The 15,799-nt window shown below is 41.6% G+C and overlaps 1 protein-coding gene and 1 non-coding gene across 11 annotated transcripts in view; one reads left to right on the forward strand and one right to left on the reverse strand.

Annotated features, from left to right (window-relative positions):
- Window positions 1-15,799, forward strand: part of OSBPL1A (oxysterol binding protein like 1A) — a 230,192-nt gene that overhangs the window by 170,931 nt on the left and 43,462 nt on the right. The gene's annotated exons all lie outside the window — the stretch shown is intronic.
- LOC113883067 lies at window positions 9,075-9,179 on the reverse strand. The gene has a single exon (XR_003508553.1). It is a non-coding gene; the product is annotated as a U6 spliceosomal RNA (small nuclear RNA).

The raw sequence follows: 15,799 nt of genomic DNA on the forward strand, positions 1-15,799 counted from the left end.
TTTGTTTCTTTTATGTAATAATTTGCAGAGAATTAACATCATAGTCCCAAAGAGTTTATTAATCACCCATCTGCTCTTGGCTCAGAGCTAGGCACTATTACTAATTACAGTGGACATGGAATGCGTTTTCTGGGCCTTTGTACATTTCCACTTGTATTAACATGAGCATACAAAAGAACACATGAACGCATTGAAAATTCTGCCAATTTCAAACAGATATAAAAATTTCTCTTCCTATAATCTCTATTGTCTACCAACTTCCTTCCAAAGTAGAATATTCCAAAGGATGTAGGAATGATGAAAGGTGTAATGTTCCATGAAAATTGTTCCTCTTCAGTAACTGTGCGTTCTCTTATTATGAGTGAAGACCAAGATTTTTGGTTTTTTCCCCAGGATTATGATTGACATTATCTTATTGGAAAGGACAAGAAAATCTCAGAAAGTGAGGTAGACTTCTTCCTCCTGAATGTTGTGTTTGAGGACACTGTGTAATCTTTATTTGCAGAAGAAACCTTCTTAGGAAAGAGAGGAATACTGTTCTTTGCAGTACAGGTATCTTACTGGGCTCCAAGAAATCAGAAAGGAAACTGGCATGTATGTCAACTAATGTCCATGAAGGTGTTACGTGTCACAGAGAAGGAAGGAACCAGAAATTCAGCTCTCCTTAGAAATTCTATCCCTCTGATGGGTAAGCAGTCAAAAAGATCTCAGGTCACTCTAAAAGGAAGTTAAATCAGGCTATTGAACTGGCTAAAGCAGATCGCAAACTGTTATATTCATTCTAGAAAAATACAAGTGGTTTAAAGGGCCAGCTGCTCTTTAAACTGAAGGGCTGGTTCCTGGGTATGTTTTCATCAGTCCATGTTGGCTTGGCAATTCTATAGGCTTTCCTCTTTATCCAGTAATGGTATTAAAAAAGTTCAGAGCCACAGAAAGAGGCAGAGTAGTGTTTGCAGAGGGATACTTAATTATCCAGTGCATATCTGCTCCTCTATGTGTCTTCTCTTTCTGTTGACCACAGTTTGCATAGTCCCCAGACTCTTGTTTTGGGGATCTGAAGCCCTTGACTGCAGTGTCCAGGTGACATGCAGCCTGTTAGACACAGCTTTGCTCCAGAGTTGGGTTCTGGCCTCACCCGTTGCCATCAGGCGCTCAGGGCTGCTCTGGGGTCTTGCCATACCTCTCGCTGCCTACTGCCAGACTCCTAGTCCAGCTGGAGCACACCCGGGTTCTAAGACGGAACCTTTCCTAGTGTAGTGTCCAAGAAACTCCTGTTATAGTCAGGAAAGGCTGCTTTCCCATTTCCTGCCAGCAGAATTACTGGCAGCGAAACAGCTTTAGATCCTTTCTGGAACGTGGGAAGGTGTTAGTGGAAGATTCCATGCTCACTGCCTCTGCTGCTTAGCTGTGCACACTGCAAGAGGGCTTAGGCCAGCCTTTCAGATGAGACAGGGATGAAGAAACTGGCTCTGACTTGTACTGCACGCAGCCTGCATTTTGCCTATTCTCTGTCATTAAGACCATTTCCTTTAGGCCTTATATGACCTTATCATGACCTGCTCTTATACTTTCACTAGTTGACGTCTGTTCAGCTCCCTCACTGCATGAAGTCTTAGTTAATTCTTTGAGATAAGGTGAGCAGAGAATACATACTCTGTCCCTAAGTAAGGTCTGCCTTAACTTAACATGTCATGCCTTCTTGCCAGCTGTGCCAAACACCGTTCAGTAGGCTTGACATGAGGAACTCTTGTTGCGCAGGGGGCCAACTTCTCTCTAAACTGAAGGACTGCTTCCTGGGTATGTGTTCATCAGTCCATGTTGGCTTGGCAGTATGATGTTTCTGTAGGCTTTCCTCTTAATCCCATAAAGGTAATAAACAAGAATAGGAAGTCAATTTATTACGTTACTGAAGTTGGACAAAGAATTCTAAATTTTAGAAAGCCAGTATGGAAAGCAGTTTGAAATTTTAAATATGCATTTTAACTTATTAAAATCAAAATAAGTAATAGCTCTTATAAAACAAGGCCATATAATCACCTTCATCTCCTTACTATATAGAGCCAGATTTATTAAGTGGCAATTACAGGCTTTTCATAATTTAAGAGAGCAAAATGAAAAATAATCTTTAAAATACAATGCAAAACCAGATAGCAATATCAGATAATTACATAAAGTTACCACAGTAAGCTTAAAATAGGAAACCAAGTTGTCGGACTTTTATGCATAGTCCCTGAAAAGGCACTGGACTAGTCTTAGGGATCTCATCTTAGACTTGTACGGAGTTTCTTCTAAGACGAAAGGTGATTTCAGTTGAAGATGTCTAGGAGCAGATTCGGAGAAGATAATGGCACCCACTCCAGTACTCTTGCCAGGAAAATCCCATGGGCGGAGGAGCCTGGTAGGCTGCAATCCATGGGGTCGCTAAGAGTCGGACACGACTGAGCAACTTCACTTTCACTTTTCACTTTCATGCACTGGAGAAGGAAATGGCAACCCACTCCAGTGTTGCTGCCTGGAGAAGCCCAGGGAAGGGGGAGCCTGGTGGGCTGCCGTCTATGGGGTCGCACAGAGTCAGACACGACTGAAGCAACTTAGCAGCAGCAGGAGCAGATTAAATACCCAGCTGTCCACCTAACCCCATGACCTGTATGTCTGACTCAGCCCTAAGTTAGGTGCTGATTCTGGGTATGCAGAGAGAACTTGCAACTCCTCTATTTGTCCAGATTCAAGTCTGGAAGTTGGTAGAAGGTATATCACAGTATCAGTCATGGAAGAAAAAGTTGTAAGAGATAGGGTCTCTTTTTAAGACTCATCCAAGCTTGCTTCTGTTGAAATGGAGATAGATTTTAGGAATTTCATTGTATTGTATAGGTATATTTTAGTTATTTTGTGTTGATACTAATATATTACACTTATGAAATGTTTAATATAAACAAAATGCCTTTGAAGATCTTATATCTCCACATATATTATAAGTACAACTTTGTTTACTCTTCCATGACTGAACAATGATAGCATTTTTAAGACTATGGACATAAATCAACTTTGGAGGGCAAACACTGTTTTCCTTGGTTTAATGAAAGCATCATTTTCATGATGAAAAAACCAGATTGCATCAACTTAAGTTGAAATTGTTTGAGTTGCAAAGCCAGAGAAACTTGTTTTATACCCAGATTTAAATGTTAAAGTATTGAAACAGACTCCAGAAATGAAATAACATTTTGAAACTGAAGTATCTCAACTGTAAACATTCTTGAGTATTTTGTGATCCAGCCTCCTGTTAGTCACAAAATCAATTATAGTAGTTGAAATTCAATCCATATTTATTGAATCAGTTTTTTTTAATTGACTTGTTCTAAAGTTTCCTAAAGATAACTTGTGGAAAGCGGAGGGCCCCTTTGCTGACTGTCTATGCCAGTGCTTCTATAAAATAGTCTCTTGACCATTGTTGGGGAGAGGGGGGTCCCCTAGGACCCTTTTAGGGAGAATCACAAGGTTAAAACAAGTTTCTTAATATTACTAAGATATTAGCCTTTTTAAAATTATTATCCACTAAGAACCGTACAGTGGAGTTTTCTAGATACTATGTGATGATGCGACATCACTGATTCAGTGCAGGAGCAGTTATGAGCAACGAGCTGTCTTCTGTAAAACCGGACATTAAAGGGACTGCAAAGATGTTTAATAATGTCACTCTTCTTACTAAGGTATTCTTGTTTTGGACAATACAGTTACTTTTTTTTCATAAAAATGTCATTTAAATTAGCATATTTATTTTACTGTTAATAAGTAAAACGTGTGTGTCTGTGTGTGTGTTTTCTTCTGATATAGTAAGTAGTGATAGATGTAATCCACAATAAAAGAAAATTCATTGGGACCACAAATAATTTTTAAGCCGAAGAATTGGTGCTTTTGAACTGTGGTGTAGGAGAAGACTCTTGAGAGTCCCTTGGACTGCAAGGAGATCCAACCAGTCCATTCTGAAGGAGATCAGCCCTGGGATTTCTTTGGAAGGAATGATGCTAAAGCTGAAACTCCAGTACTTTGGCCACCTCATGTGAAGAGTTGACTCATTGGAAAAGACTCTGATGCTGGGAGGGATTGGGGGCAGGAGGAGAAGGGGACGCCAGAGGATGAGATGGCTGGATGGCATCACTGACTCGATGGACGTGAGTCTGAGTGAACTCCGGGAGTTGGTGATGGACAGGGAGGCCTGGCGTGCTGCGATTCATGGGGTCACAAAGAGTTGGACACGACTGAGCAACTGATGTGATCTCTGAAGACCAAAAAGTTTGGGAAACCAACAAATTACAGTATAGTTTCTTTTTGCTTCTTTGTTGAAATCAAGTTAGCATACTTTGAAATTCAAGCTCTTAAATATACAATTTGATGAGTTTTGGCAAATTCATATACTCATGTAACAAACCCTCCCTCCCCCCATCAAGATGTAGACTGTTTCCATCATTCCAGAAAGTTCCCTGTAACTGCCTCCTGGTCACGCCCCGCCCACCGCCCATAACCACCCTCCATTCTCATTTCTGTCGCAATAAATTAGTCTTGTCTATTATTGAACTGCATTGCGGATGGAAAGTGCATGGTCTCTCTCTCTTTTTTTTTTTAACTCTTTGCTATGTATTGGAGTATAGCCATTAACAATATGATAGTTTCGGGTGAACAGGGATGGAACTCAGCCATACATGTATCCATTCTTCCTCAAACCCTGGTCCCATCCAGGCTGCTGCATAACAATGAACAGAGCTCCAGGTGCTGTACATAAGGTCCTTGTTGGTTATCCATTTGAAACACAGCAATGTGTTGCATGTAATCTTTTTTTTAGTGTGGTCTTAATCGCTCAGTGTTTCTGAGAATCATCCATGTCATGTGTTTCAGCGTTCAGTTTTTTTAATGCTGAGTGATAATGCCATCCTTTGAATATGGAGCAGTTTGTTTCTCTGTATCCTTGTTAATGGACATTTGGCCTTTTCTCACTTGGGAGTTTTATTGAATAAAGCTGCTTTAAGCATTCTTAAACACATCTTCCTTATGGCCAGTTTTTCACTTTGTTCTATAGGAGTAGCATTTGGGGGTTCTAGAGAGGGTGTGTACCAGAAAGTTACTGTAATGTTTGCCAAAGTCAGTGTACCGTTTCTCTGTGTGTGAGAATTTCAGTAACTCTACAAGCTCACCAACGTTTGATGCTTTATGGGTATAACACAGAATCACGTCCTGGTTTTATTTACATTTCGTAAATGATTTTGAGCACTTACACATGCATTTATGAGTCAGTTTTAAAGTTTTCTTAGGGAAGTGCCTGAGGCTTATGCCCATTTTAAATTGGGTTGTATGTTTTTGTATTATTGATTTATAGGAACTCTTTCTATATTTTGGATATAACTTTTTTTCAATTTTCAAAATTAATTTTTAGTGGAATATAGTTGCTTTACAGTGTTGTGTTTCAGCTGTATAGCAGAGTGAACCAGCTACATGTTTACATATATCCCCTCTCTTTTGAATTTCCTTCCCATTTGGATATAGTTCTGTTCAGTCGCTCAGTCATGTCCGACTCTTTGTGACACCATGAATCACAGCATGCCAGGCCTCCCTGTCTATCACCAACTCCCGGAGTTTACCAAAACTCATGTCCATTGAGTCGGTGATGCCATCCAGCCAACTCATCCTCTGTCGTCCCCTTCTTCTCCGGCCCCCAATCCCTCCCAGCATCAGGGTCTTCTCCAGTGAGTCAGCTCTTCGCATGAGGTGGCCAAAATATTGGAGTTTCAGCCTCAGTATCAGTCCTTCCAATGAACACCCAGGACTCATCTCCTTTAGGACGGACTGGTTGGATCTCCTTGCAGTCCAAGGGACTCGCAAGAGTCTTCTCCAATACCACAGTTCAGAAGCATCAATTCTTCGGCGCTCAGCTTCACAGTCCACCTCTCACATCCATACATGACTACTGGAAAAACCATAGCCTTGACTAGACAGACCTTTGTGGACAAAGTAATATCTCTTCTTTTGAATATGCTATCTAGGTTAGTCATAACTTTCCTTCCAAGGAGTAAGTGTCTTTTAATTTCATGGCTGCAATCACCATCTGCAGTGATTTTGGAGCCCAAAAAATAAAGTCTGACACTGTTTCCACTGTTTCCCCATCTATTTCCCATGAAGTCATGGGACTGGATGCCATGATCTTTGTTTTCTGAATGTTGAGCTTTAAGCCAACTTTTTCACTCTCCACTTTCACTTTCATCAAGAGGCTTTTTAATTCCTCTCCACTTTCTGCCATAAGGGTGGTGTCATCTGCATATCTGAGGTTATTGAGATTTCTCCCGGCAATCTTGATTCCAGCTTGTGTTTCTTCCAGCCCAGCATTTCTCATGATGTACTCTGCATAGAAGTTAAATAAGCAGGGTGACAATATACAGCCTTGATGTACTCCTTTTCCTATTTGGAACCAGTCTGTTGTTCCATGTTCAGTTCTAACTGTTGCTTCCTGACCTGCATACAGATTTCTCAAGAGGCAGGTCAGGTGGTCTGGTATTCCCATCTCTTTCAGAATTTTCCACAGTTTATTGTGATCCACACAGCCAAAGGCTTTGGCATAGTCAGTAAAGCAGAAATAGATGTTTTTCTGGAACTCTCTTGCTTTTTTCCATGATCCAGTGGATGCTGGCAATTTGATCTCTCATTCCTCTGCCTTTTCTAAAACCAACTTGAACATGTGCAAGTTCACGGTTCACGTATTGCCGAAGCCTGGCTTGGAGAATTTTGAGCATTACTTTACTAGCATGTGAGATGAGTGCAGTTGTGCAGTAGTTTGAGCATTCTTTGGCATTGCCTTTCTTTGGGATTGGAATGAAAACTGACCTTTTCCAGTCCTGTGGCCACTGCTGAGTTTTCCAAATTTGCCGGCATATTGAGTGCAGCACTTCCACAGCATCATCTTTCAGGATTTGGAATAGCTCAACTGGAATTCCATCACCTCCACTAGCTTTGTTCGTAGTGATGCTTTCTAAGGCCCGCTTGACTTCACATTCCAGGATGTCTGGCTCTAGGTGAGTGATCACACCATCGTGACTATTTGGGTCGTGAAGATCTTTTTTGTACAGTTTTTCTGTGTATTCCTGCCACCTGTTCTTGATATCTTCTGCTTCTGTTAGGTCCATACCATTTCTGTCCTTTATTGAGCCCATCTTTGCATGAAATGTCCTGTTGGTATCTCTAATTTTCTTGAAGAGATCTCTAGTCTTTCCCATTCTGTTGTTTTCCTCTATTTCCTTGCACTGGTTGCTGAAGAAGGCTTTCTTATCTCTCCTTGCTATTCTTTGGAACTCTGCATTCAGATGTTTATATCTTTCCTTTTCTCCTTTGCTTTTGGCTTCTCTTCTTTTCACAGCTATTTGTAAGGCCTCCTCAGACAGCCATTTTGCTTTTTTGCATTTCTTTTCCATGGGGATGGTCTTGATCCCTGTCTCCTGTACAGTGTCACAAACCTCCGTCCATAGTTCATCAGGCACTCTATCTATCAGATCTAGTCCCTTAAATCTATTTCTCACTTCCACTCTATAATCATAAGGGGTTTGATTTAGGTCACACCTGAATGGTGTAGTGGTTTTCCCTACGTTCTTCAATTTAAGTCTGAATTTGGCGATAAGGAGTTCATGACCTGAGCCATAGTCAGCTTCTGGTCTTGTTTTTGCTGACCATATAAAGCTTCTCCATCTTTGGCTGCAAACAATATAATCAATCTGATTTCTGTGTTGACTATCTGGTGATGTCCATGTGTAGAGTCTTCTCTTGTGTTGTTGGAAGAGGGTGTTTGCTATGACCAGTGTGTTCTCTTAGCAAAATGCTATTAGCCTTTGCCTTGCTTCATTCTGTACTCCAAGGCCAAATTTGCCTGTTACTCCAGGTGTTTCTTGACTTCCTACTTTTGCATCCAGTCCCCTATAATGAAAAGGACATCTTTTTTGGGTGTTAGTTCTAAAAGGTCTTGTAGGTCTTCATAGAACCATTCAACTTCTGCTTCTTCAGCGTTACTGGTTGGGGCATAGGCTTGGATTACCGTGATATTGAATGGTTTGCCTTGGAAACGAACAGAGATCATTCTGTCGTTTTTGAGATTGCATCCAAGTACTGCATTTTGGACTCTTTTGTTGACCATGATGGCTACTCCATTTCTTCTAAGGGATTCCTGTCCACAGTAGTAGATATAATGGTCATCTGAGTTAAATTCACCCATTCCAGTCCATTTTAGTTCGCTGATTCCTAGAATGTCGACGTTCACTCTTGCCATCTCCTGCTTGACCACTTCCAATTTGCCTTGATTCATGGACCTGACATTCCAGGTTCCTATGCAATATTGTTCTTTACAGCATCAGACCTTGCTTCTATCACCAGTCACATCCACAACTGGGTATTGTTTTTGCTTTGGCTCCATCCCTTCATTCTTTCTGGAGATATTTCTCCACTGATCTCCAGTAGCATATTGGGCACCTACCGACCTGGGGAGTTCCTCTTTCAGTATCCTATTAATTTGCCTTTTCATAATGTTCATGGGGTTCTCACAGCAAGAATACTGAAGTGGTTTGCCATTCCCTTCTCCAGTGGACCACATTCTGTCAGACTTCTCCACCATGACCCCTCTATCTTGGGTGGCCCCACACGGCATGGCTTAGTTTCATTGAGTCAGTCAAGGTTGTGGTCCGTGTGATCAGATAGGCTAGTTTTCTGTGATTATGGTTTCAGTGTGTCTGCCCTCTGATGCCCTCTTGCCACACCTGTCGTCTCACTTGGGTTTCTCTTACCTTGGACGTGGGGTATCTCTTCACGGCTGCTCCAGCAAAGCGCAGCCGCTGCTCCTTACCTTGGACGAGGTCGCCTCTCCTGACCTTGAACATGGAGTAGCTCCTCTCGGCCCTCCTGCGCCGAAGCAGCCGCCGCTCCTTGGATGTAGGGTTGCTCCTCTCGGCCGCTGCCCCTGACCTCAGATGTGGGGTAGCTCCTCTCGGCCGCCGCCCCTGACTTCGGGCGTGGGGTAGCTCCTGTAGATTCTCATTAATTATCAGTTTTATAAATATGTGGAACACTTCATGACTTTGCGTCATCCTTGAGCCGAGTCCATGCTAATCTTCTCTGTATTGTTCCGGTTTTAGTATATATGCTGCTCACGTGAGCACTGGATATAATCCTTTATCAAATATATGTTCAGTTCAGTTCAGTCACTCAGTCCTGTCCGACTCTTTGCAACCCCATGAACTGCAGCACGCCGGCCCTCCCTGTCCATCACCAATTCCCGGAGTTTACCAAAACTCATGTCCATTGAGTCGGTGATGCCATCCATCCATCTCATCCTCTGTCGTCCCCTTCTCCTCCTGCCCCCAATCCCTCCCAGCATCAGGATCTTTTCAAATGAGTCAACTCTTCACATCAGGTGGCCAAAGTATTAGAGTTTCAGCTTCAGCATCAGTCCTTCCAGTGAACACCCAGGACTGATCTTCTTTAGGATTGACATATGTAACATGTATATTTTCTCTGAGTTGATAGCTTATCTTTCCATTGCCTTAATAATAAATAGACATCGTAATACCTTCTTTGAACAGAAGGTTTTGGTTTTATGAAATCCATTTTACAACTTTTCTCTTATGTTAGGGCTTTTTTGGGTTCACTCTAAGAAATCTTTGCCTCCCCCAAATATTAACCATTGTCCTTGGTTCTGTCTAGTATCATTAATGATGTGTGTTCTTCAAGTTAACTTCATCAGTATCTTTTAATGAGAATGCATAACAGCTTGAGAGTAAATAAATAGCCCTTTTTGATTACTATTGAAAAATTATAGGACAAATGGATTGTGTGACTCAACCTAGAGCCCTAGTTAATAGAAAGCCAACTGGCATAAAATCTCAACATTTACTGCGTACCTGCAGTGTTCCAACCACAGGTTCAACAGAGTTTAGAATCTCATTTAATAAGAATTTAAGTAAATGCTCAAGAGAAGTCTTGCATGTCCTTCAGTAATGAGTGGAGGGTTAATAATGTTATATTCTCTGTGGTTGTTTGTCTTGACAAGGAGGAAGAAAGGATAGAGAGGAGTGATCCATTTCCAAAAATGGAACTTGATAGTTTTTAATTAACTTTTAAGTAAGAGTATCTTTTTGCATTAGTGTTGAGATTACTAGGCTTTTCTGCCCATTATTTTCTTTAAACGTTGATAAAAGATTTGCGAATTGTACCCCAGATGAACTATGTAAGATTTTACGTAATTTGTGAAAATAAGGCTTTTAATTACTATGATAATTTACTCCTGCAGCAGCATTTTGAAATCTAGTCTTCAATTTTTTGAATATAATTTTATTCTGTAGTTTATTCCTAATGGTTTCCTTGTTTGGAAGACTTTCACTTTGGGTGTTTAGCAAACATCAGTAGTGCAAGCAAAATTACAAATGGTTAGTTTCAAATACCAGCTGTGTTGGTTAGGGTCATATTTAAATTGGGACTTATGGAAGGGATGATTTGGGGGAAAAGAGAAGAAGAATTCGGAGAAGGCAATGGCACCCCACTCTAGTACTTTTGCCTAGAAAATCCCATGGATGGAGGAGCCTGGTAGGCTGCAGTCCATGGGGTCGCTAGGAGTCAGACACGACTGAGCGACTTCACTTTCACTTTTCACTTTCATGCAGTGGAGAAGGAAATGGCAACCCACTCCAGCGTTCTTGCCTGGAGAATCCCAGGGACGGAGGAGCCTGGTGGACTGCCATCTATGGGGTCGCACAGAGTCAGTCACGACTGAAGTGACGCAGCAGCAGCAGCAGAAGAAGAATTCTGATAGTTGAAAAGGAGAGGTGATAAGCACCTAATGATTGCAAGAAGATACACACACATAAGTATAAAACACATAATACATGTGTAAGTGTACACATACAAATTTTCAGTGTTACAGTTATACATGTATTAAAGTCTGCTTCTCTATGAAATTTTCTTAGATTTTTAGTTCTTAGGATTCTTTTGATCTTGAATCAGAGGTTAGAATTAGATTGTTTTATGCTTTTCTAAATATCCTAATGAATATTCTGCAAAAAATGGTTATTCCTTCAGAAGATTTAAGAAATGGATGTTAAGGAATTTGGTTTTGAAAATGTTCTATTAAGAGATGACTTAAAGGCAGAAAATTTGATTATCTGTGTTCTTCATGCCTCATTTACCACTTATTCATATCTTTCATTTTTTTGCTGGTTTTCTTTCTGTTGCCCATTTTAACTTGAGATGTTAGGTAAAAACATACAGTACCTGTTAACATGCAAAATACTCTGCAATGTGGGGCATGCAGAAGAGAGTAAGACATCGTCCCTGATCTCAGGGGGAACCGCAGTCTCTAGTAAGTGACAGATGTGTACAGAAGTAACAGAGGATATGAATGAAGATAGAGAAAATTAAGAACTGTGAAATTTAAGCATACCATGGAATACCAACAAACCTCATTTCTTGAAATTAGCACATTGGAGTGCGTTTAAAATCACATTGCTTAGACATGGCCAGCAAACACATGAGCATCCCTCATTATTAGAGAAATGCAAATCAAAACTGCAGTGAGTTATCACCTCACTACCCGTCAGAATAGCCATCATCAGAAAATCTACAAACAGTAAATGAAGGAGATGGTGTGAAGGAAAGGGAACCCTCTTGGACTGTTGGTGGGAATGTAAATAGATAACAGCCACGTTGCAGAACGGTATGGAGATTCCCTAAAACACTAGGCATAAAACTACCATCTGACCCAGCAATCCCACTGCTGGGCATATACCCTAAGAACACCATAATTGAAAATTGGCATATGTACCCCAGTGTTTTTTGCAGCCCTGTTTACAATAACTGGGGCATGGAAGCAACCTAGATGTCCATTGACAGATGAAATAGACGAGGAAGTTGTAGTATATGTGGGATATTGCTCAGTCATAAAAAGGAACAAATTTGAGTCAGTTCTAGTGAGATGAATGAACCTGGAGCCTGTTATACAGAGTGAAGTCAGAAAGAGAAAAACAAATATTATATACTAATACATACATATGGAACCTAGAAAAATGGTACTGATGAATCTGTTTGAAGGGCAGGAATACAGATACAAACATAGAGAACCGACTTTGGACACAGTAGGGGAAAGGAACGAGAGGATGGGATGAATTGAGAGAGTACCATTGAAACGTATACATTACCATATGTAAAATAACTAGCTGTTGGGAAGTTGCCGTATAACACAGGGAGCTCAACCCTGAACCAGTTTTTTAGATTCAACATATAGGCGACATCATCTGTATAGCTCTTTTTCTATCTGACTTCACTCAGTAGGACAATCTCTAGGTCCATCTCGGATGTCCCTTTTCTCACTGCACATGTAGCTGCCACCTGAAGTAGATCAGCCAGCCAGATCACCCTGCTGGAGATTAGTCCCCAGTTAAGGGAACGGCTACTCACTCCAGTATTCTGACCTGGAGAATTCCAGGGTCTGTATAGTCCATGGGGTCGCAAAAGGCCAACTGAGTGACTTTCACTTTGACTTTCATGCTGGGAGGCAGGGGCATGGGCTGCAGCCCTGGATCCCTTCCCCTGGGTCTTTCCTCCCCTTGTGTGAGGGCCTACACCGCCTGTGCTGGCGTTCCTATGGGGCACATCTGTGCCCATTCCCAAGACCCAGAGGAGCTCAGTGGCCTGGTGAAGACAGAAGCATCTCCCAAAGGTATGGGGGCCAGTGGTCTGAATTTGCACAGCATGTTCAGAGCAAGGGGAACCCAGCACAGCCTCTGTGAGTCACGCTTCACGTTAACTCGGTTCAGCCGGGGGTCTGTGTACACCCTGTGATGCAGGGCGTGGTGTCGGGGCAGCGGCTGAGCCCCGAGCAGCACGGAGATGAAGCAGCTGGGACGGGACCCTCCTTTAAAGACCAGTCATTGTGCCCTTGTGCCCACAGTCAGAGTGGCATCTGTATGGTTGAAAATAGAACCGGGCCACATTGCTCTCAGTCCCTGGTACAGGGTGTTTTCTCTCTGTGTGAAGGGAAAAAGGAAGCATAGAATTCAGGATAATGACTCTCAGATAAACTCGAAGGCAAGAGAATGATTGATCTGTGTGCTCAGCCTGGAAACTCTGAGGCCCGCTCTCCATGGTTCTGATTTCTGCCTGGAGTAACGATGCCTCATCCAAGATCAGTAGGGAATTCTTACTATTATTCCCTACCCCCGCGTGGAAGGAGTGAACATTTAAAATATAGAAAACATACCCTTTTAAGTACAAATCATTTTTTTAAACTTTAATCTACCTAATTTAAAAAAATCCATTCCCTCTGCTTCTTTAGATAATACTGCAGATTTCACATCCTCTTAATGATTGGGCTGTGGACTGTTTTGCTTCTCATTGACTTTAGACTCATGTAAGTGAGTAATTTTGTGCTCTTCTCTACAATCTGAGAGCAATCCTAGCCTTTTGTGTTCAGAAGTAATCACGGAAATCCATTATGTCCAATAGTAGACACAGGTGATTTTTGAGCATTTGAAATGTGTCTAGTGTGACCAAGAAGCTAAGTCTTTAGTCTTATTTAATTTTAATAAGGATAGATTTTATTGTGTTAATTTCATAATATAGTTTGTAAAAGTGAAGCAGTACAAAGTATTTTGCCATTAAACATAACATTACTGCTTTGGTAAGACTACATTTCACTGTATTAAAAATGTGGTAGCTAAATTGAGATGTGCTCTAAGTGTAAAATCAACACTGGATTTTGAAGACGTGTGGGGAGAAGTATAAAATATCTCACTAATATTTTTACATTGATTACATTTGAAATGCTAATATTTTGGACCCTATTAGGTTAAATCAAATATATTATTAAAATTAATTTATCTTGTTGCTTTTTAAAAAAAAACACTACAAAGTTTAAAATTATCTGTGTAACTTTCATATTTCTGTGATACAGTATATACAGTATGTGTTAGTTGCTCAGGCATGTCCAGCTTCTTTGCGACCCCATGGACCGTAGCCCGCCAAGTTGCTTGTCCATGGAATTCTCCAGGCAAGAGTACTGGAGTGGGTAGTCATTCTCTTCTCTAGGAAATCTTCCTGACCCAGGGATTGAACCCAGGTCTCCTGCATTGCAGGTGAATTCTTTACCATCTGAGCCACTGGGGAAGTCCCATTTCTATGATAAGTCTGTCAACTTTGGCAATACTGACATTCAGTTCAGGTCAGTTCAGTCGCTCAGTTGTGTCTGACTCTGCGACCCCATGGACCACAGCACACCAGGCCTCCCTGTCCATCACCAACTCCCGAAGTTTACCCAAGCTCATGTCCACTGAGTCAGTGATGCCATCCAACCATCTCATCCTCTGTTGTCCCCTTCTCCTCCTGCCCTCAATCTTTCCCAGCATCAGGGTCTTTCCAAATGAGTCAGTTCTTCGTACCTGGTGGCCAAAGTATTGGAGTTTCAGCTTTAGCATCAGTCCTTCCAGTGAACACTCAGGATTGCTCTCCTTTAGGATGGACTGGTTGGATCTCCTCGCAGTCCAAGGGACTCTCAAGAGTCTTCTCCAACACCACAGTTCAAAAGCATCAATTCTTTAGCCCTCAGCTTTCTTTATGGTCCAACTCTCAAATCCATATATGACTACTGGAAAAACCATAGCCTTGACAAGACGGACCTTTGTTGGCAAAGTAATGTCCCTGCTTTTGAATATGCTGTCTAGGTTGGTCATAACTTTCCTTCCAAGGAGTAAGCATCTTTTAATTTCATGGCTGCAGTCACCATCTGCAGTGATTTGGGAGCCCCAAAAAATAGTTAGCCACTGTTCCCCCATCTATTTGCCATGAAGTGATAGGACCAGATGCCATGATCTTAGTTGTCTGAATGTTGAGCTTTAAGCCAACTTTTTCACTCTCTTCTTTCACCTTCATCAAGAGGCTCTTTAGAAGCTGGATAATTTTTTGGTGTGGTGACCTGTCTCGTTCCATATGAGATGTTTAGCAATATCCCTGGACGAGCTGATGGAGACCAGCTTCCCACCCAGTGCAGGAATGCCTATCAGGGCCATGACCGAAAGGGGTCCTCCAGCATCTGTTTGAAGCCCTTCCTTGTTGAGATCTCTCGTCTCCCCTATTTGGAATTAACTATAAGACAGGTTATTATGTTAGCTGTTATGTTGTTACTTAGTACCTAAGTTACGACCGACTCTTTTGCGACCCCATGGACTGTAGCCCGCCAGGCTCCTCTGTCCACGGGATTCTCCAGGCAAGAATACTGGAGTGGGTTGCCATTTCCTTCTCCAGGGAAATCTTCCTGACCCAGGGATCAAACCTGTGTCTCCTGCATTGGCAGGTGGATTCTTTACCACTGAGCCACCAGGGAGGCTCCTAGCTGTTATGTTAGCTTTATAGAACGTTAGGTTTATATTATGTTTAGCTCAGCTTTTATATTATATTTAGCTCAGCTCTCTTGTAGCTTCCACCAGTGATCCTAGTGTTGATCTCTTGAGTAGCACAACATAAACCAAATTCTTTTTTTTTATTTAGTTTTTAATGGAAGGATAATTGCTTTACAATATTGTGTTGGTATCTGCCATACATCAACATGTATCAACCACAGGTATACACATGTCCCCTCCCTCTTGAACCTCCCTCCCACCTCCCACCCCATCCTACCCCTCTAGATTCTTTATGAAAGCAGTAATGTTACCAAAAGGCCTTATAAATTTCCAAAACTCATTCATCAAATACTTAAACCTCTACTCCAAGTAAAGCTTGGATGTCTCTTATCTCC

Source organism: Bos indicus x Bos taurus, chromosome 24 (genome assembly GCF_003369695.1).
Source record: "Bos indicus x Bos taurus breed Angus x Brahman F1 hybrid chromosome 24, Bos_hybrid_MaternalHap_v2.0, whole genome shotgun sequence".
NCBI lineage: Eukaryota > Metazoa > Chordata > Mammalia > Artiodactyla > Bovidae > Bos > Bos indicus x Bos taurus.